The 20,921-nt window shown below is 42.9% G+C and overlaps 1 long non-coding RNA gene and 1 pseudogene across 1 annotated transcript; one reads left to right on the top strand and one right to left on the bottom strand.

Moving 5' to 3' along the window:
* On the top strand, positions 1-1,813 carry LOC111823117. Its single transcript, XR_002826126.1, has 2 exons — positions 1-125; positions 956-1,813. It is a non-coding gene; the product is annotated as an uncharacterized LOC111823117 (long non-coding RNA).
* A 79-nt stretch (positions 1,814-1,892) lies between these two features.
* LOC102431003 lies at positions 1,893-20,494 on the bottom strand (annotated as a pseudogene).
* Positions 20,495-20,921: the final 427 nt, after the last annotated feature.

The raw sequence follows: 20,921 nt of genomic DNA, 5'->3' as shown, positions 1-20,921 counted from the left end.
GGGAGTGATCCCCCTCGAGTACCTCCCGGGGGGAGACGGCGGACACCCTGGGACTCACGGGGCGGGAACGATACACCATCAACATCCCAGAGAACCTCAAACCACGAATGAAAGTCCAGGTCAAGGTGAGCCGGGGCCTCTCCACGCCAGGGCCAGCTCACAGGGACCCTGTGTTTGTAATCCATCTTGCTAGAAGGAAATCAGTGGGATTTGGAAGAAGAAAAAACAAAGGGTAGGACTAAATTAGCCTTAAGAGTTGTACTAGCCCCCTTTCTACCTGCCTCACAACATATCACATATTTCTGTTTATTCATAGTTGTCAGTTCCATTCATACCTCCAAGCCTTTCCCATTCCTCCCAGTTTCACTTAGCCCGGAGACTAGTGGTGAAAGCTCGGGGGCAGGACATGACCTAAAAAACACCTTTTTTATTATAAGAATGTGAACAACAGATGCTGTCCCCATCCGAGTCTTACCCCAAATGACAGCTCCCTGGGTGAGGAAGGGAGGAGATGCCCACGCCCAGGTCCCAGGGGGACTTAGACTCCCAGGCAGAGGCAGCTGCTGAGGTCTGTGTCCAGGGTGAGGAGCTGGGCCCAGTGCCTAAGGGACCCCAACAAAACCTGCTGACCTGAGCACCTCCTCTGCAGGGAGCCCTGAGAGGCTTGGAAACACCGTGCCCAAGGCCACAGTGACTACTGCCCAGAGAGGCCCTTTCTAACTCTCAGATGCCTCTCACGCCCATCACTCACGCTCTCAGTGCCTGCCCATGCGGATGAGTCACTGGGATCTTTTAAAATGCAGCTTCTGAATCAGCGGGTCTGGGGCGCTGCCCGTGGCGCTGGTGTGCGGACCCCTCCCCGCGGGGCTGACCTGGCAGCCGCGGGCACACGCTCCTCCTGACTGAGCTGCCTCCCTGCTCCCTCATGACTCTTCTTGGCTTCTTATTGTCGCAGCTGGATACCGGGAAGACCTTCCAGGCGGTCATGAGGTTTGACACCGACGTGGAGCTCACCTATTTCCACAACGGGGGCATCCTCAACTACATGATCCGCAAGATGGCCAAGTAGGCCCCGTCCCCTTGGAGACCTGCCCTGGGAGCTGCCCCGGAGCGTGTGCGGAGCCACCGGCCGCCGAGCCCCTGGTGCAGAAGCGAGGCCCCCGCCTCCACGCGGGGTGCTGCCTTGCAGACGGAGCACAGAGCACTGGTGTGGCGGTGCCCTTCCTCCAGGCACAGGCAGCAGTTCCTCCATTCTCTCTTTTCCTTCATCTTTGTATCTTTTTCTAGAATTTGGAGGCTAGCATGGTGGAATGTCAGTAGTGCCAGAAAGAACTGAGCGTGTCTTTAAAGTTACTGATCACAGAACATTGATTTTTTACTCTTAGCCTGTTAGTGTTCAGCTGGACACAAACAAGCGTTCTCAGAAGGAGCTCCCTGTCCTCTCTGTTTCTCGGTTCTCCTCGGTTCAATGCAACCTTCCCCTGCCTGTTACACCAGTGTTAACTGATGTGGGCAGATGGGGAACTTTTGCACACTTCAGATCACAATGGTGATTGCGACTCTCCCCCGCCCCCTTTCCTTCGGAGTGAATGGTCCGGACACCTTGTGGCCAGGTCAGAGGTAGAAACGTTTTGATTATGTAACTTTTGATCGATCACCATTAAAGAAATGTGAAGTTTTCTTTTACTATCTTTAAAATTTTTCCCCAGAAAATTTTGTTCATTTGTCCAGAGGATAACTTTGTTGGGAGGTGGTTTTGCAGAGAGACAGATATTTCTAATTTGAATAAAATTAAATCTATTTTCAAGGAAAACCTTTTGACTTTGGAATTGAATCCTGCTGTGTGTGTGGCTATAGTTTTGGGCTGTTTAGAACAGAGCGGATCTCAGGTGTTAGCTTCCCAAAGCCTGGCTGACCTTCAGGTTCTCCTGTTCGTACAGCCGCGGCAGTGACCTGCAGGTAACAAGGAGGGGCTGAGGAACCAGCGTGTTCTCTGCCCTGTTTGGGAGCAGACAAGCAGGTAGCAGGCAGGGTAGTGAGCAGGTCATAGCTTTGATTTTTGTGTCCTCTAGTTTTATCTGCTCATTTTCATGTCTGAAGTTGTTTCAGGGCACATGTCTCTTATTCTGTGCCAGCAGCAACAATAAAATATAGACTGAAGTGGCTCAAACATCAGAAACTTCTTTTCTTATAGTTCTGGAGGCTAGAAGCCCAAGATCAAGGTTCCAGCCAATTCATTTTTCTGGTAAAGTGCTCTGTCCTGGCTTGCAGACAGCCACCTTCTGCTGTGTGCTCCCATGGCCTTCGTCAGGGCAGGCACAGAGAGAGAAAGAACTAGCTCTCTGGTGTCTCTTCTTATAAGGGCACTAATCTTATCAGATTAGGGCCCCATCCTTACAATATCATTAAACCTTAATTACTTCCTTTGAGCTCCCATCTCCATAGAGGCACACTGTGGGGTAAGGGCTTCAATATATGAAATTTGGAGATAGACAAACATTCAGTCTATAACAGGGCAAACGTAGTCTAAAAGGGCCATTTTCAGCAGAAAAATCACCCAAATTGGAGCCAAAAGGACCTATTACAGCTAAAGGAGCAGACTTAGAAAGGTCTGGTACCTTAGCAGTATTCCCCCTAATATGCTTCCTGGTCAAACAGTTGGGCTTTCTGAGACGTCAGCTTTCTGAAAACCAAAGAGAACTCTAAAGTTCTGTCATCATCTGAACCAGCCCAGGCACTCCACCCTCCCCTCCATCAGCAGTAACAGAGTTACATCCAATTACTGTCTTTGGAGATTTTTCAAACCCTTTATCTAAAAGGTTTTACGAAAAAATATATATAGGAGACTAACCTGAGGATATTTTCTTTTTAAACTAAGGAAATATTTTGTTTTCATTGTAAAACTGACCCATAGCTCAAAAAGAACGTTGGGAAAACATAAAACAGTACCAAGGGAGAAAAATGGGAAGGTGCTCACTAAAAAACTTCTATCCTCAGTAAAATTGAGGAGGAGAATTAAGAAGTGCTAAAGAATTTCTTCTCACTGAAAATGTGGAAGAGGTGTTTTGAAATATCTTGGTCTCCAAACTTGAGGAAGTAATGTGTCCTAAAGTAAGTGATAATTTGTTGGTCCACTGAATTGTAAGGTTCATCTTTTTGAGTTAAAATATTCCTCACACCTCTGTCCAATATCAGCTCTCATTTTCTGAGCACTTGTTTCATACATCTCATTTTATCCCCCAAACTTCCCTGCGAGTTAAGTACCAATATTGTCCCAACTTTGCAGATGGGGAGACTGATCATTTAGAAGACAGAGTAACTATCTGAGGTCACACATCTTGTACCATATGTGGCAGAACTGGTATTGGAACCACTGATTCCCGTGGTAAAGCTCTCCCCCCAGCTCTGCAGTGCTCAGTGCTCACAGAGATGCTGAGGTGGCGATCTCTACAAAGGATCTGGAAAAAGTGTGTGGGTGTGCATGTGTACCTGCAGGTGTGTGCCTTGACTTTCCCCAATCTGGTTCCATGCTTCTGTGTTACAAAGAAAATTACAATAAAATGAAGGTCACTACCAGGAGGCCGAACTGAACAGGTGTGCCTCTCCAAACTCTACGTTATTACCCATCCCAACACCTACACAGCACAATGGGAGCTTTTCTCGGCGGACTCCGGATGTCAGAGAGAGAGAGAGAGATCTGAGAGAAAGACGAAGGGTGTTGTCCACAAGATGAACTGTCAACTAAAGAGCAATTCTCGCTCACTTTACCTTTTAGATCTGAAAACATAACTCTAGGTATTAGCACTAATAAAGTATATTTTAATCTCATTGAGATTAAAGCAGAATGAATTTGAAGTTCACTGTAGGACAAAATTTTAAGCATTAATGTACTGTTCTAATGCAACCCTCAGGGTGATATGATAACAGGTACCAACCATGCTCACATTCCACCTATTACTTATGGTCAGATTCTGACAGTAATCCTATATAATAAAAGGGTAATATGCAAATCGACCAAACAGCAAAACGACCGGTCTCTATGGTGCACACTGACCACCAGGGGGCAGACGCTCAACACAGGAGCTGCCCCCTAGTGGTCAGTGTGCTCCCACAGGGGAAGTGCCGCTCAGTCAGAAGCCGGGCTGATGGCTGGCTAGCACAGCGGCAGTGGTGGGAGCTTTTCCCGCCTCCACGGCAGCGCTAAGCCATCAGTTAGACATCCCTCGAGGACTCTCCGACTGCGAAAGGTCACAGGCTAGGCTGAGGGATCCCCCCCACCCCCAGTGCATGAATGTTGTGCACCGGACCTCTAGTGCAAGTAGAAAGACTTAACCTTTTCTTTACATGCTTCACCCCATGTCTAAGGCTACAAATGGAGTCATTCATCATGTTTTTCTTTGTATAGGTTTATTTTTTCTTTTTCAATTACAGCATTATTTCTAGTCAGAAGAAAGCCCTTGCTACCTTTTGTTCTTCCCTGCCTATCATAAAGTAGAGGAGGAATAAATGGTGATGGATGAAGACTTGACTCAGGGTGGTAAACACACAATACAGTGCACAGATGATGTGTTGTAGAACTGTGCACCCGAAACCTGTATAATTTTAACCAGTGTCACCCCAACAAAAAGGAGAAAAACAAAACAAAAAATGAAAAAAGAAAATAAAAATTTGATATCTGTGACTTAAAACTGTAATAAATCTGAGGATATGTAAACAAAGAGATCGGTGTATTCCTAAAATCCAACTTTGGTTCACTGAATCCTGCTCTCTAGGAAGCAGAGCTGTCAGAGCGTGGGCGCCAATGCAGGTGTTCACCTGCACATTAAACATGCAGGAGCTCACCTCAGCCTGGCCTCCGCGGGGTCTCCACGGTGCAGGGTGATCAGTGCCACATTATCAGAAATGCTGTTGTCAAGACAATCCAACATGAACCTCAGGATGCCACTGGGAGGGACTTAAACAGATCCTCAAGAGCTCTCTAGGAAATGGAAAGTGAGGGATATTTACACCAGAATGTAGGCCGAAATGAGAAGTGCTATAAGGAAGAGAGCTACAAAGCGTTATGGGGCATTCAAAAGAGACCGCTGCCAGCTGGGGGAATTCAGGGCAGGTGTATGGAGACAGCAGAAGAGGGGAAACAGATCATCAGTTGCAGCCCATGAGCAACTCCCCCGACAGGAACAAATCGTGACGTCAGGTTGGCTGAAGTGAATAATGAACAAAGGGGAAGAACGGGAAATAAGGTTGGAAAAAGAAGTGGGTGCTGGATATGAAAACTCTTTAACATCAAGAAAATTAGGGACCTGGCCAGCATGGCTCAGTGGTTGAGTGTTGACCTATGAACCAAGAGGTTATGGTTTGATTCCTGGTCAGGGCTCAAACCTCAGTGTGGGGTGTGCAGGAGGCAGCCGATTCAATGATTCTCTCTCATCATTGATGTTTCTATCTCCCTCTCTCTTTTCTTCTCTGAAATCAATAAAAATATTTTTTTTAAAAAAAAAAGAAAGAAAATTGGGGAACCACTGGAGTTTCTACACAGGGAAGTGACATGCTCAGAGCTGCTTCCCAGGAAAAGTAATGTGGCAGCTGTTGCTATGGCAATTGGAAGAAGGCAGAGAGACTGGTTAGGAGACTGTCTAGTACAGTGGTCGGCAAACTGCGGCTCGCGAGCCACATGTGGCTCTTTGGCCCCTTGAGTGTGGCTCTTCCTAAGCCTTAGGAATAGCCTAATTAAGTTAATAACAATGTACCTACCTATATAGTTTAAGTTTAAAAAATTTGACTCTCAAAAAAAATTTCAATTGTTGTACTGTTGATATTTGGCTCTGTTGACTAATGAGTTTGCCGACCACTGGTCTAGTAGTTCAAGTGGGACAGAAGAGCTCCTTGGAGTTTCCCTTCTGGAATACAGGGGCCCAGCAGTACCATAAGCACAAGCGGGAAAGGTTCACCCGTTGACTACCCAAACCTCGATCCAGTGGGAATTACCGCCCCCCATAAATATGTCAGTCAATGTTGGTTAAGGTACACAGAACTCAAATGGGGTATATGTTAGTGGACAAATATGTTAGTAGCCACCCAATCCGGACCAAGTAAGCCACCTGTAGGGCCAATGACACAGAGCCCTCTGTGCCGTTGGTCACACACCCAGCTATGTCTCAGTAAAGGAGAAAGGCCAGAATGACAGACACTCACAAATCAGACAAATTGGCAGCCATTGAAGAATGGCATCAAAACTCTCACCTACAGTTTGGATCATTGTGATGACCTTGCCCACAACCTCATACAGGATGATCGCCTTACTCTGGACAATGTTGATGCCTTCATCAGCACCTGAGGTGGCCATCAGAATCTTGTTATCTCCATTGCTTCTGCATCTAATACACATTCTGTTCTGAGAGTCATTTCTGGTCAGAGTCAGGGGGCATTACCCAACTCACTAGGGCAGTGATGGCGAACCTATGAGACGCGTGTCATTTTTTTGGTTGATTTTTCTTTGTTAAATGGCATTGAAATATATAAAATAAATATCAAAAATATAAGTCTTTGTTTTACTATGGTTGCAAATATCAAAAAATTTCTATATGTGACACGGCACCAGAGTTAAGTTAGGGTTTTTCAAAATGCTGACACACCGAGCTCAAAAGGTTCGCCATCACTGTTAAGTCCAGCTGTGAAAGTAAAGTAAAGACAAAAGCAAAATAAGTGTGAGAGAAGGCCAGACACCATAGGGTGTCTTGCAGACATCACAAATTTAACATCGCTAAAAAGCTAAACCAGCGATTCTCAACCTGTGGGTTGCGACCCCTTTGAGGGTCAAACGACCCTTTCACAGGGGTCACCTAAGACCATCGGAAAACACATATATAATTACATATTGTTTTTGTGATTAATCACTATGCTTTAATTATGTTCAATTTGTAACAATGAAATTGGGGGTCACTCCAACATGAGGAACTGTATTAAAGGGTCGCAGCATTAGGAAGGTTGAGAACCACTGCTCTAAACTTACGCTGTTCCTGCCGAAGTGCTCCTAGTTCTGGAACCAGTACCACCCATTGGCTAAGGACCGTGTTCCTCCTTATTCACCAATTCTTTAACCGATCAATGATATGCTTCTGAATCGCTTACCTTACGGAGATAATGAAAGTTCATTGAAATGGAAACTATGCAGCAAAGAGAAACTACCTCCGTTTCACCCTCCCAGGAATGAAATCTTGAAATTTGCTCAGATGGCTCTTGCTCGGGCCTTCCCTGACCCCCAGAGGGCGCCAAGTCCCTGCCTTTGGACCTGGTTGTCCTCTCTGCTCCCCCTGCAGAGCCCCATCACCAATGCAGTGGGGGCACGGGGAGGGGTGCCAGGCTTTGATTTGCTAGGTCTGCCCTGGGGAATGTGGCCTCCACAAGGGGGACTGATTTGCCTCATTTATGTGACCTCAAACCCAGCACAGCAATGCTGCATGGAAGGTGCTCACTGTACTTGTTGGAAAAATAATGAGAAAAAATAACTTCAGGTATATAAACTGTGCAATTTTATAATATAATGGGGGGGGAGATGTAATGTTTTTACTTTTTAATCCATTTACAAAAATAGATGATCTTGAACAGTTGTGAAGTTCAATGTTTAAAGTGAAGCAACTTCGCTTGGAGGATATATACAGGGTGGGGCAAATGTCAGTTTACAGTTGTTCATATGCAAAATCAATACATAATAATACAAGAATAAGGTCTATGTTTTGCATACTTACAATTGTAAATCTACTTTGCCCCACCCTGTGTGTGTGTGTGTGTGTGTGTGTATCACAATTATTTACTCTTTGAAATACAAAAAGTGTTTGTTTTGCTTTGTAGACCCTCATGTCAGTCTGAAGGGAAATGGATTTAGAAAACACAACCAGTTTTAATTTCTATAGAAAAACACACAATGGGCCTAATTACCATTAATGCTTTATTCCATCATAAGACATTGGAGCCCAAAGAGCTTCAATTGCCCCTGATTTGCATCTGTGTTTCAGTGATAATGATAGAAATACAAATGCTGCTTTTAGAAGTTCCCTATCCTGAGTCCTTGTCCTCTCCTATAAGATACCCCAGATTATAGCTACACCCCCACACACCTGAGTTACTCTTCATAATGCTCTGAATCACCTGCCTCTTAATTTACATATGAAAGAAGTTGTGAAGATATGGAATATGAGAAGTACTGGTAATAAGTTTATGCTACAGGTAAGTCTTGTGTACTAATCAAAATTTGCTTTCAGCTTTATTTATTTGATGTCTGTTGGCTTGTTTTAAAAATACTTTGAGAGTAAGTGGAGCTTGGAACTTTTCAAAAGTTGAAGTAAATATAAATCTTTGAAAGTTACAGAAGCTTCTAATATCTGCTGGATTGTTTAGACACCAGAGAGGCCTTCACACCTTCATCCATGTCAGCACCTCGGCATTGCCTTCGAGCCTCGGCTGAACTTCAGGTGCCGTGGACAGACCCTGAGCGAGCCTGCATGGGGTGCCAGGTGTCAGTCACAAAAGAGTCATTTCTGGGGGATTTTCAGAGGCCGATTGTGGTAGGTTGCATTTTCCAAAGATGGCCACCACCATAGCTTCCCTCTCACATGCTCTTCTGCTAGTGACCTCGCCCCAGCCCCCTCCCTGGAACCCGGGCTCTCTCTGTGACATCCCCCAACTACAATACAGCCGCAGAGACTCCGCTGGGGGCTAGACACGGTCCTAAGTAGCCTTGCAGGTCCTCCCTGGGCGTCCTGGCTCTCTGCCTCCAGGGGCAGCCCTCTCAGGGGCAGTCTCCATGCTGTGGGAGCCCACGCCATGCAGCGGCCCATGCACGTGCTCTGGTCAGCAGCCCAGGCTGAATGCCCAGCGCACAGCAGCATCTGGGGCAGCCAGGTGAGTCTGCTTGGCCGTAAGCCCCGCCAGACCTACAGACGATTCAGGCGAGACTGCGAGTGGTAACCCCCAGCCAAGCCAGACGGGAAGTGGAAAAGATGCCTGTTCATAAGCTGCGATGTTTTGGGGTAGTTTTTTTACAGAAACAGATAACCGGAACAGTCTTTTCACGGCACTCCCAGTGGTCCCTATGTCTGTAAGACCCACGTGTGGACCCGGCCTCATCTCCCACACCTCAGCTCAGTCTCTCCCCGCTTTCCCTAAACGTGGTTTCTCTTTTCTCAGGGATGCTGACCACCAGTCTCTGCTCAGACACCACCTCTATCCTGTCTCATTGCCTGGCTCCCTGGGTTCATGTCAGATTCCTCCTCCTGCTGGAGTTCCCGGGCCTCCCTCTCCCTAAAGCACCAGCTCCCGCTTGTCAGTCCCACAGGTGATGACTGGGGCACAGTGGGGGTGCATAGACTCCAGATGTTTCAAACTGGCAGAAGGAATTCAGCTCCGAAACCCCTGAAATCATCCTGTGACCGCACCACAACCACATCACAGTGACAGATAAAATACAGAACATCCATCATTCAGAACTGCCTGAAAGCTGGCTGAAGAGAAGTAAAAGCTGGCTGAAGAGAAGTAACAAAGAAAGCACACTGAGACTGGTAGGAGGGGCGGAGGCGTGGAACGGGCTGTGTTTTTAATCGGGAGGGATATCAATCAGTGGTCATATAAAATGCAGAAAAGGCCTTCAACAAAATCTAACACCTTCAGCAAAGTGGGAACAGAGGGAACATACCTCAACATAATGAAGGCCGTATATGACAAAGCTAAAGCCAACATCATACTCAATGGGCAAAAACTAAAACAATTTCCCCAAAGAATGGGAACAAGACAGGGATGCCCACTTTCACTACTCTTGTTCAACATAGCTCTGGAAGTTCTTGCCACTGTACTCAAAACAGCCTGGTACTGGCACAAGATATATAGATCAGTGGAACAGAACAGAGAACCCAGAAATCAACCCAAGCCACTGTGCTCAATATTTGACAAAGGAGGCAAGAGCATATATCAGAGCAGAAACAGTCTCTTCAATAAATGCTGTCGGGAAAATTGGACAAGTACATACAAAATAATGAAACTAGACCACCAACTTATACCACACACAAGAATAAATGCAAAATGGATAAAAGACTTAAATGTAAGACATGAAACCATAAAAATCTTAGAAGAAACCATAGGCACCAAAATATCAGACATCTCTCAGCAATATGTTTACCAATACATCTCCTAGGACAATGGAAACTAAGGAGAAAATAAACAAATGGGACTACATCAGAATGAAAAGCTTCTGACAGCAAAAGAAACCATCATCAAAATAACAAGAGAGCCCACTACAGGGAACAACATATTTGCCAATGATACATCTGATAAGAGGTTAATCTCCAATAGGAAACTCATACAACTTAACAAAAGAAAGACAATCCAATTAAAAGATGGGCAAGGTACCTAAACAGGCACTTCTCCAAAGTGGACAAATAAGAAGCCAAGAGACATATGAAAAAATGTTCAAAGTCACTAATCATCCAAGAGATGCAAATCAAAATGACAATGAGATATCACCTCACACCTGTCAGAATGACTATCATCAACAAATCAACCAACAACAAGTGTTAGCGAGGATGTAGAGAAAAGGGAACCCTAGTATACTGCTGGTGGGAATGCAGACTGGTGCAGCCACTGTGGAGAACAGTATGGAATTTCCTCAAAACATTAAAAATGGAACTCCCATTTGACCCAGTCATCCCACTTCTAGAAATATATCCTAAGAATCCTAAAACACCAATCAGAAAGGATATATGCACCCTATGTTCATAGCAGCACAATTTACAATAGCTAAGACTTGGAAACAGCCCAAGTGCTCATCAGCAGATGAGTGGATAAAAAAAACTATGATACAGTTACACAATGGAATACTACACAGCAATAAAAAAGAAAGATTCTTACCATTTGCAACAAAAAGGATGGACCTGGAGAGTATTATGCTGAGCAAAATAAGCCAGTCAGAGAAAGATAAGTATCACATGATCTCACTCATATGTGGAATCTAATGAACCAAACAAACTGATGATCAAAAATAGACCCAGAGTCATAGAAGCATGAACAGACTGTTGAACCTCAGAGGGAAGGCAGGGGAGAGTGGGTGGGAAGAGATCAGCCAATGAATTTATGTGCATATATGCATACACAGACAATGGGGTGGTGAGGGCCTTGGGGGGTGGGAGTGGGCTAGAAGAGATTTATGGGGGGAAAGAGGGTCTATGTAATATTTCAACAATAAAGATTTTTACAAAAACATAATACTTCTTAATATATATGCACCCAACCAGGGAGCACCGAAATATATAAACAACTACTCACAAAACTAAAGGGAGAAACAGATAAAAACACAGTAGTAGTTGGAGACCTTAATCCTCCATTGACAGCTTTAGACAGGTCAACCAAACAAAATCAATAAAGACATATCGGCCTTAAATGAAACACTAGACCAAATGGACATAATTGACATTTACAGAACCTTTCATCCCAGAACACCAGATTATACATTCTTCTCCAGGGCACATGGAACATTCTCAAATAGAAATGACTGGGTCAAAAAAGAAATAAAAGGTGAGATCAAAAGATATATAGAAACAAATGAGGATGACAATACAATATATCAAACCCTCATGGATGCATTCAAAGCAGTATTTAGAGGGAAGTTTATATCATTACAGGCCTATCTCAAGAAACAAGAAAAATCCCCAGTAGAAAACCTGACATCACATCTTAAAGTAGAGAAACGAAGAACATAAGCAACCCAAAGTCAGCAGAAGAAAGGAAATAATAAAAAAATAGCAGAATTAAATAAAATAGAGAACAAAAAAACTACACAAAAAATTAATAAAACAAAGAGCTGGTCCTTTGAAAAGATTAATAAAATTGAGAAACCCCTGAATAGACTCACTGAGAAAAAAAGGGAAAAGACCCATATAAACAAAATCAGAAATGATAGAGAAGACACCACAGACATCACAGTTATAGTAAGGATCATACTAGAATATTATGAAAGACTACATGGCATCAAATTCAATAACCTAGAAGAAATGGATAAGTTCCTAGAAATATATAACCTTCTAGACTAAGTCATGAAGAACTGGAAAATCTAAATAGACCTGTCAGCAGTGAGGAGATTGAAACAACCATCAAAATCCTCCCAAAAAACAACAATCCAGTGAATTCTACCAAACGTTCAAAGAAGATTTATAACCTATCCTTCTCAAACTCTTCCAAAAAATTGAAAAAGAGGCAATATTTCCTAACATAGTCTATGAGGCCAATATAACCCTAATACCAAAACCTGGCAAACATAACACATTCATCTCTGATGAATGCAGATGCAAAAAATCCTAAACAAAATATGAGCAAATCAAATAGAACAGTACATCAAAAAAATAATACATCATGATCAAATGGGGTTCATTCCAGGGGTACAAGGATGGTTCAACATACACAAATCAATCAGTGTAATACACCACATTAATAAAAGAAAGGATAAAAATAATATGATCTTATCAATAGATGCAGAAAAAGCACTTGCTAAGATACAACATCCATTTGTGATTAATACACTCAATAAAAGAGGAATACAAGGAAAGTACTTCAACATAAAGGCCATATATGATAAACCCTCAGCTATTATCATACTCAGTGGAGAAAAAATGAAAGCCTTTCTTCTAAGATCAAAAACAAGACAAAAATGTCCATTCTTACCACTCTTATTCAACATAGTGCTGGGAGTCCTAGCCAGAGCAATAAGGCAAGAGAAAGAATAAAATGCATCCAAACAGGGAAGGAAGAAGTCAAACTGTCACTTTTTGCAGATGACATGATTCTGTAATTAGAAAATCCCAAAGACTCCACCAAAAAATTATTAGAAACAATAAACAAATACAGTCAAGTTGCAGGATACAAAATCAATGTGCAACATTGTCTTCCTGTATAGTAACAAAACTTCAGAAAAAGAAATGAAAAAAAACACAATTATTTTTGCAATTGCAACCAAAAGAATAAAGTACCTACGTATAGCCCAGCTGCATGTGGCTTAGTGATTGAGCATCTACCTATGGACCAGGAGGTAGGGGTTTGATTCCCAGTCAGGGCACATGCCCAGGTTGCGGGCTTAATCCCCAGTGTGGATAGATGATTCTCTCTCATCATTTATGTTTCTATCTCTCTCTCCCTCTCCCTTCCTTTCTGAAATAAATAAAAATATATATATTTTAAAAATACCTAGCAATAGCCCTTGCTGGTTTGGCTCACTGGATAGAGCATCGGCCTACAGAATGAAGGGTCCCGGGTTTGATTATGATCAAGGGTGCATGCCTGGATTGCAGGCTTGATCCCCAATAGGGGGCATGCAGGAAGCAGCCAATCAATGATTCCCTCTCATCGTTGATGTTTCTATCTCTCTCCCCCTTTGCCTTCCTCTCTGAAATCAATAAAAATATATTTTAAAAATACTAATAATAAATAAATAAAATAAAAATACCTAGCAATAAACTTAACAAAGAACAAGAAAGACCTATATACTGAAAATTACAAAGCATTATTAAAAGAGATTGAAAAAGACACAGCAAAATGAAAAAATATCTGGTGTTCATGGATTGGAAGAATCAATATAGTTAAAATAGCCATATTATTGAAAGCAACATACAGATTTAATACAATCCCCATCAAAATCCCTGTCATTTTCTAAATAGAATGAGAAATCATCAGATTTGTATGGAACCACACAAAATCCTGAGTAGCCAAAGCCAACCTGAGAAAAAAGAACCAAGGTGGAGGTATCCTGCCACCTGACTTCAAATTATACTACAAAGCTACAAAAATCAAAACATCATGGCAGTGGCAAAGAAACAGACACACAGATCAATGGAACAGAATAGAGAGCCCAGCTATAAAACCACATGTATATAGACAGATAATTTTCAACAAAAGAGCCAGAATTGCACAATGGAGTAAAGATAGTCCCTTCAATAAATGGTGCTGAGAAAACTGGAAAGCCACATGCAAATGACTGAAACTGGATTACAGTTTGTCCCCATGTACAAAAAATAATAATTCAAAATGGATCAAAGATCTAAATATAAGACCCAAAATAATAAGTAACATAGAAGAAAATATAGGTATCAAACTTATGGACCTGGGTCGTAGAGAACATTTTATGAACTTGACTCCAAAGGTAAGGGAAGTAAAAGCAACAATAAATGAATGGGACTATATCAAATAAAAGCTTCTGCACAGCAAAAGAAACTGACAACAAAACAAAGAGGCAACCAACCAGATGGGAGATATTTGCAAACAGTAGCTCCGACAAAGGTCTAATTTCCAAAATATATAAAGACCTCGTAAAACTCAACACCAAACAACCCAATCAAAAAGTGGATAGAAGACATGTGAACAGCCAATAGATATATGAAAAGATGTTCAACCTTACTGACAATTAGGAAAATGCAAATCAAAACTACAATGAGATACCACGTTACATCTGTTAGATTGGCCATTAGCAACAAGACAAGTAATAACAAGTGTTGGAGAGGTTGTGGGGAATGTAGACTGGTACAGCCGCTATGGAAAGCAGTGTAGACTGGTACAGCCGCTATGGAAAGCAGTCTGGCGATTCCTCAAAAAATTAAGACTAGAGCTACCATAAGACCCAGCCATCCCACTCCTGGGTATATATCTGAAAAACTCAAAATAATGTTTCAACAAAGATATATGCACCCCTGTGTTCATTGCAGCATTCTTCACAGTGGCCAAGACATGGAAACAACCAAAGTGTCCTGCGATAGAGGACTGGATAAAGAAGACATGGTACATATACAAAATGGAATAGTACTCAGCCATAAGGAAGGATGAAATAGCACCATTTGCAACAGCATGGATGGACCTTGAGAACATTATGCTAAGTGAACTAAGTCAGAAAAAGTTAAAAACCATATGATTTTACGCACATGTTGGATATAAAACTGAAACTCATGAACACAAACAGCAGTGCGGTGGTTGCCAAGGGGAAAGGGGTGGGAGTTGAAGCAGGTCCTAATATAAGGTGACAGGAGATTTGGCTCTGGCTGGTGGACACACGATGCAATATACAGATCTTATAATATAGAAACCCACACCTGAAGCCTATATATTCATGTTTATCAATGTCATCCCAGTCAGTTTGATAAGTAAAAATTTTATTAAAAAGCAGCAAGAGAAAAGCAGTTAGTTACCTACAAGGGAGTGCCCATAGGATTGTCAGCTGGTTTCTCAACAGAAACTACGCAGGTCAGAAATGGAGTGGCAAGAAATAGTCAAAGTGATGAACAACAAGGACCTACAACCAAGATTACTCTACTCAGCAAAGCTATCATTTAGGACTGAAGGTCAGATAAAGCGCTTCACAGACAAGAAAAAGCTAAAGGAGTTCATCACCACCAAAACAGCATTACATGAAATGTTGAAGGGTATTCTTAAAAAAAAGAAGAAGAAGAAAAAGGAGAGGAAAAAAAGATAAAAAAATATGAGCAATAAAATGGCAATAAATACATACTTATCAACAATTGAGTCTAAAAATCAAAATAAACTAACAAGGAATCTAATGAACAAAATAAACTGATGAGTAAAGTAGAACCAGAGGCATGGGAACATGGCACAGACAGACAAATCTCAGAGGGAAAGGAGGTAAGGGAATGGGAAGAGATTAACCAAAGAACTTATATGCATATATGCATTACTTATGAACACAGACAATAAGGTGGTGAAGAACTGGGGCAGGGTAGGAACTGGGTGGAAGGGACAATGGGGAGAAAAAAGGGCACATTTGTAACACTCTCAACAATAAAGATTTAAATATAAAAAATAAAACCAAAATATTTTTCCTTAGGTTAGAGATCTAAGCTCTTACGTAATATATCACAAATACATCTTTGTGAACAACTTATCAAGAGGCATAACAGACCACTAGTTGAAACACTATCATTCTACTCCTCTAAGAAAACAGCAGAGAACACAAACTCACTGGATCCAAGAGGTCTTTTTAATTTAATTACAGAGTAAAATTATTTGGAAAATTTGAAAGGTCTAACAATTAGACAAAAAGTAAAGCATTGCTATACCAATCAAATTATAGAGCCGCTTAAACATATTTATGAAGTACTGAACATCATGGAGCTATGGGTCAAGTCATATCAAATAGAAACATCAGGCACAAACATCACGTGTATAGAATGAACAACTATGTTAAATCCACACACCGAGGAAGTCTACATTGAAATCTACATGCTGAAGAAAGAGTCAGTCTTGTTTTATATCATGGATGTTTTGCAGTTGTTCTGCCTAAATTTATACAAAGTGCCTAAATTTATACAAAGACAAATGCTTACCTTCTTTGTAGAACTGAAAGCTATCCTGACCTGCACCCACAGTTGCCATTTCCTTCATAAGGACCCTCTCTTGCTTATGAATATTTATGAGTCAGGGTCATTTGCAGCAGAATTCTCAGGCCTACAGCTGCAGACTCCATTCTTTCAAAGTTAAAGGGGAAGATCTTGATTACTACCACTCATTTGCCTGGTAACAGGAGGTCAAGACAGTTTGCAGCTTAATAGTTTTCAAGTCAAGTTTGTTATAAAGTGGAAAACAGTATGGAGTTTCCTCACAAAATTAAAAATGGAACTCCCATTTGACCCAGTAATCCCACTTCTAGGAATACATCCCAAGAAGTCAGAAACACCAATCAGAAAGGACATACACACCCCTATGTTCATAGCAGCACAATTCACCATAGCTAAGATTTGGAAACAGCCTAAGTGTCCATCAGCAGATGAGTGGATTAAAAAACTGTGGTACATCTACACAATGGATTACCACTCTGCTGTAAACAAGAAAGAACTCCTACCATTTGCAACAGCATGGATGTACCTGGTGAACATTATGCTAAGCAAAATAAGCCAGTCAAAGAAAGGTAAATAGCACATGATCTCACTCATATGTGGAATATAATGAACATAAACTGATGAACAAAAATAGATCCAGAGACATAGAAGCGTCAAACAGACCATCAAACCTCAGAGAGAAGTGAGTAGGAGGGGTAAGAGACCAAAGGACTTGTATTCATGAGTATAAGCAAAACCAATGGACACAGACAGTAAGGGGGTGAGGGCATGTGCTGGGGGTGGGAGCGGCTGGGGAGAGGCCAATGGGGGAAAAGGAGACATAGGTAATACTTTAAGCAATAAAAAATTTTAAAAAGTTTGTTATAAAGCATCTAAGGAGGAGACATGCTATTGGTTGTTTTGAAATTGAAAAACAAGCTGGTGTGTCTACTCAGTAAGGCACTACATGTATCTGCTCATAAGATACATGGAGAAATTTATACTATATATAGAATGGTAAGTACATCTCCATGTAACATGGTAATAGAAAAACTATCTTAATCATATTAACGGAGAACTGTGCAAAGCTAATAGAGTTTGCAGAAATGGATTGTTCCCTAAAGTGTTGAATTTCTAAAGTAGAGCTGGAATGATAACAGGATAACAAGCACCTTTTATCTTCGCGAGATATGGATAGGATTCCTATGTCCAGGCCTTTGTTGTCCTTGACGTACTGGAAGGCATTATCCATTAGGCCACCATTGCAGCCCTCATTGCCCTGAGAGCGAGAGCGGTCCACCAGGTTCTGCTCACTCAGCAGACGAGTTTGCCAGTTTTCCGGAACATCTGTCCTTCAAGGGCACCAGTTGCACTAAAAGCCCAACAAGAACCACACTCACCCTGAAAACAAAATTCAAAAGCTCACAGTCTACCATACAAATAGCAAGACTGACAATAGCCCCTGTATCTGAAAATTCTTTTTAAAATAGAAAACTGCATATTGTTATATTTTCTGCATAAAAAGGCCACACATTCATTTTTGGCTTTACTCTTGGCGCGACCTGCTGGACACCGTCAGACCTGACTCTGCACAGGAGCCACACGGCCTTTCTCTCTCCAATCCACAGCCACGTGAGGTCCAGATCTCTTCCCCCTCCCGGGTTCCTGGTTTTGAAAGCCATTTACCATCCTCCTGAATTCTTTGTTGGTCTTTAAGGAAAAGGAAATAGAGTGTTGCAAAGCAAGATTCTTTTTGCTGACATACTAGGAGAAGAAACACAGAAAGCACAGCCTCCGATGCCACACGCACCATGTCAGCAAAGGCATCTGTTGCCATGGCGAAGCTGCATCTCCCTCTCTGTGTTCCTGATTGTGCAGTTCAGTCATTTTCATACTCTCCTGCCGCTCTGCTCTTCTACACCTTTCTTCATTCTAGAGGCACAGAAATTAGCTACGGTCTTTATTTGCATTTAAAACAGGGATGCACATCCTATTGAGTCAGGACAGGGTGTCATGAAGTGAAGGCCTCAGGAAGCTACTCTGGGCCATAAACTCCCAACAGCATGGACCTCTGTGGGGCCTCCAGGTGCGTGTCAAGGCTCAGTTAGTTGATCCTAACTTGTCCCAGGACAGCTCATACCTACCTCAGCGAACCTGGGGGAGGCACACCTCTTACAGGAATCCCTCCACCCACCGCAGTGGATTAACCCTGAGTGTGACTTAGTCCTGTGCTTTTTGGTTAAAATCCCCGGAGGACTGACAACAGTGCTAGTGGCTCCTGTTTATTCTGCAGCAAAGGAGGGCGGGTGGGGAGGCAGGGCTCACAGGCAGAGGCGCTCACTGTGTCAGGAAGGGCCCAGCTGGGTTTGGGAAGAATGGGGATGGGATGGCCATGCCCAAAGCTCAGACATGGAGGTCCAGGCCCTGGTGCTGGGGTGACTGGGAGGGACTGGGAGGGCTCCAGGGAAGGCGGGCTCTCCTAGTGCTCCTGTCCTGTCCCCCCAGGCAGGGAGTCTTCCTCCCTCCCAGGCCTTTCTCCAAGTCCCCAGGAAGGACTCCTTTACAGAGAAACGTGATCTAGTTATGGAGGAGCGGGGGGAAGCAAACGGCTTTTACCTCCCACTCTGTGCGTCCTAAGTCATTATGTCTTCCTCTGTGTCCAACCGGCTGTTCTTGAGATTTCACTCAAGAAACTTACTTTGGACTTTTATTCAGTGATTTTTTATTTTGATTTACATCTAATGTCAGCATTTAAAGGATATTTTGTGAAAAAGTTTTAAATGGAGGAAAATATATATGCCTGTATTAAATATTAGTGTACCTAATTAAGAATTTAGGAAACAGACACCAGAGAATTGTACATTTATTACCTAAAAGTACGTACTTATTATAGAAAATTCGTTTAGAAAAAAAATCTTTTTATCTCACATCCTTTCCCACATCAGATTTTTCTATGCATATTTTAATTTTTTTATAAAAATGGAGTCACAGTTCATGAAGTCTAGTAACTACTTTCTACTTACAATTAAATTGACAAATTTTTTAGAACCACAATGAGGTACATTTTTTAAAAATTTTTTATTGAGGGGATAGAGACATAACATAAAAATATTGATTGCCTTGGGAAGAGCTGGCCTCAAGAAGCTACTTTGTACAATAAACTCCCAGCAGGTGGACATCTGAGCGTCCCTCTGGAAGTTTCCGGTGCTATCGACCCTGTTATACAGTCTCTGTGCATTGCCTTCCCCTGGTTCCATGATGCAGCTTAACCGTCATCAAGTTTTGGAGGCTCCTTATCGCACGTCCTGGGTGTGGGCAGGGTGGCCACACTGTCATTCCGAGGCAGCAGGTCCAGACAGCTATTTGCTCATCGCAGGAGCTCCATGGCCTTCCTCTCCCAAGGCCACAGACCAGAGGGTCTCCACAGCGGCTCTCTCCACGTCCTGTGCTTCCGGCTCTGGGATCAGTACATCTCCTGCCTTGAATTCTGCAGTGACCTTCAAGGAAAAGGAAACAGAGTGTTGAGAAGCAAGAGATGATTTTGCTACTAAAATAGGAGAGGACTCAAAGAGTCCGGCCATCCAGGCCACACTCACCTCATCGGCGGGGGCATTTACCACCGTCTCCAGGCTCCGTGGCTTTCCCTCAACCAAGATTTTAACGACGCTGCCAACGACCGCCTTGAGCACACCTGTGATCACTCCTTTAAGCTAAAAGCAAACATAAAATATATCATGTTTATTTCTATTTCAAACTCACTCACCTTCCCCAGGGGGATTTGCAGACGGAAAGGAAGAGACAGCAGGACCAGGAAGGGTGTAGAGGTCTGGGAGCTGTTCTCCAGCTCCCACACAGCAGGATGCATGCCCTATTGTGTCAGTAACGGGGGTGCGGGGACATGAAGTTATGGCCTTGGGAAGAGCTGGTCTGAACAGGCTACTCTCTGCTGTAAACCCCAACAGCATGGACCCTTCCCTTCAGGGTCCCTCTGGACAGTTTCACATGGCACCTACCACGCCAAGTATAGTTCCGGGTATGGCGATCAATTCATTTGCTTCTGCATGTAAACTGTGATCAACTGTTGGAGCCGCGGAGGCTATTCCCAAGCAGAGAAGTATCAGGAAGACTGAAGCATTCATGGTTCAAAACCTAGAGCGAAAAAATAAAGGAGTCTCTGATTAGAGTGATCCTTCTAAAACACCATCATGCTTTCTTCTGAAGAAAGTAGGTGGGATAAAACGATTGAATTCACTCTCCCAAGGACTTATACAAGGACTGTGGAGGAAGGATGAGGATTTGTGTGGAGAAAATCCGCCCAGATGGAGGTATGTGATTCGGTCACTGAAGGAAAAGCAGCCAGAGAAGGACTCCAGGTTTGAAACATGATGTGCAAAGATCATTTAGGTTGGGAGAAGGTTGTGAGGGTGGCTTATGGGTCAGGATATTGAGGCTCCAAAGAGGAATTGAGTAAAGGCTGGTCCAGGTATTTAGCGACAGTGCCGAGGTGACCCAGGGGAACCTCCCTAATGAGAACTCCTGACCCCAGGAAGGGACAGAGGTCCCAGG

This window comes from Myotis lucifugus, unplaced genomic scaffold, assembly GCF_000147115.1.
Source record: "Myotis lucifugus unplaced genomic scaffold, Myoluc2.0 scaffold_398, whole genome shotgun sequence".
NCBI classification, from domain to species: Eukaryota; Metazoa; Chordata; class Mammalia; order Chiroptera; family Vespertilionidae; genus Myotis; species Myotis lucifugus.
Note: the sequence above shows the minus strand (reverse complement) of the source record. Positions and strands in the feature narration are given on the sequence as shown.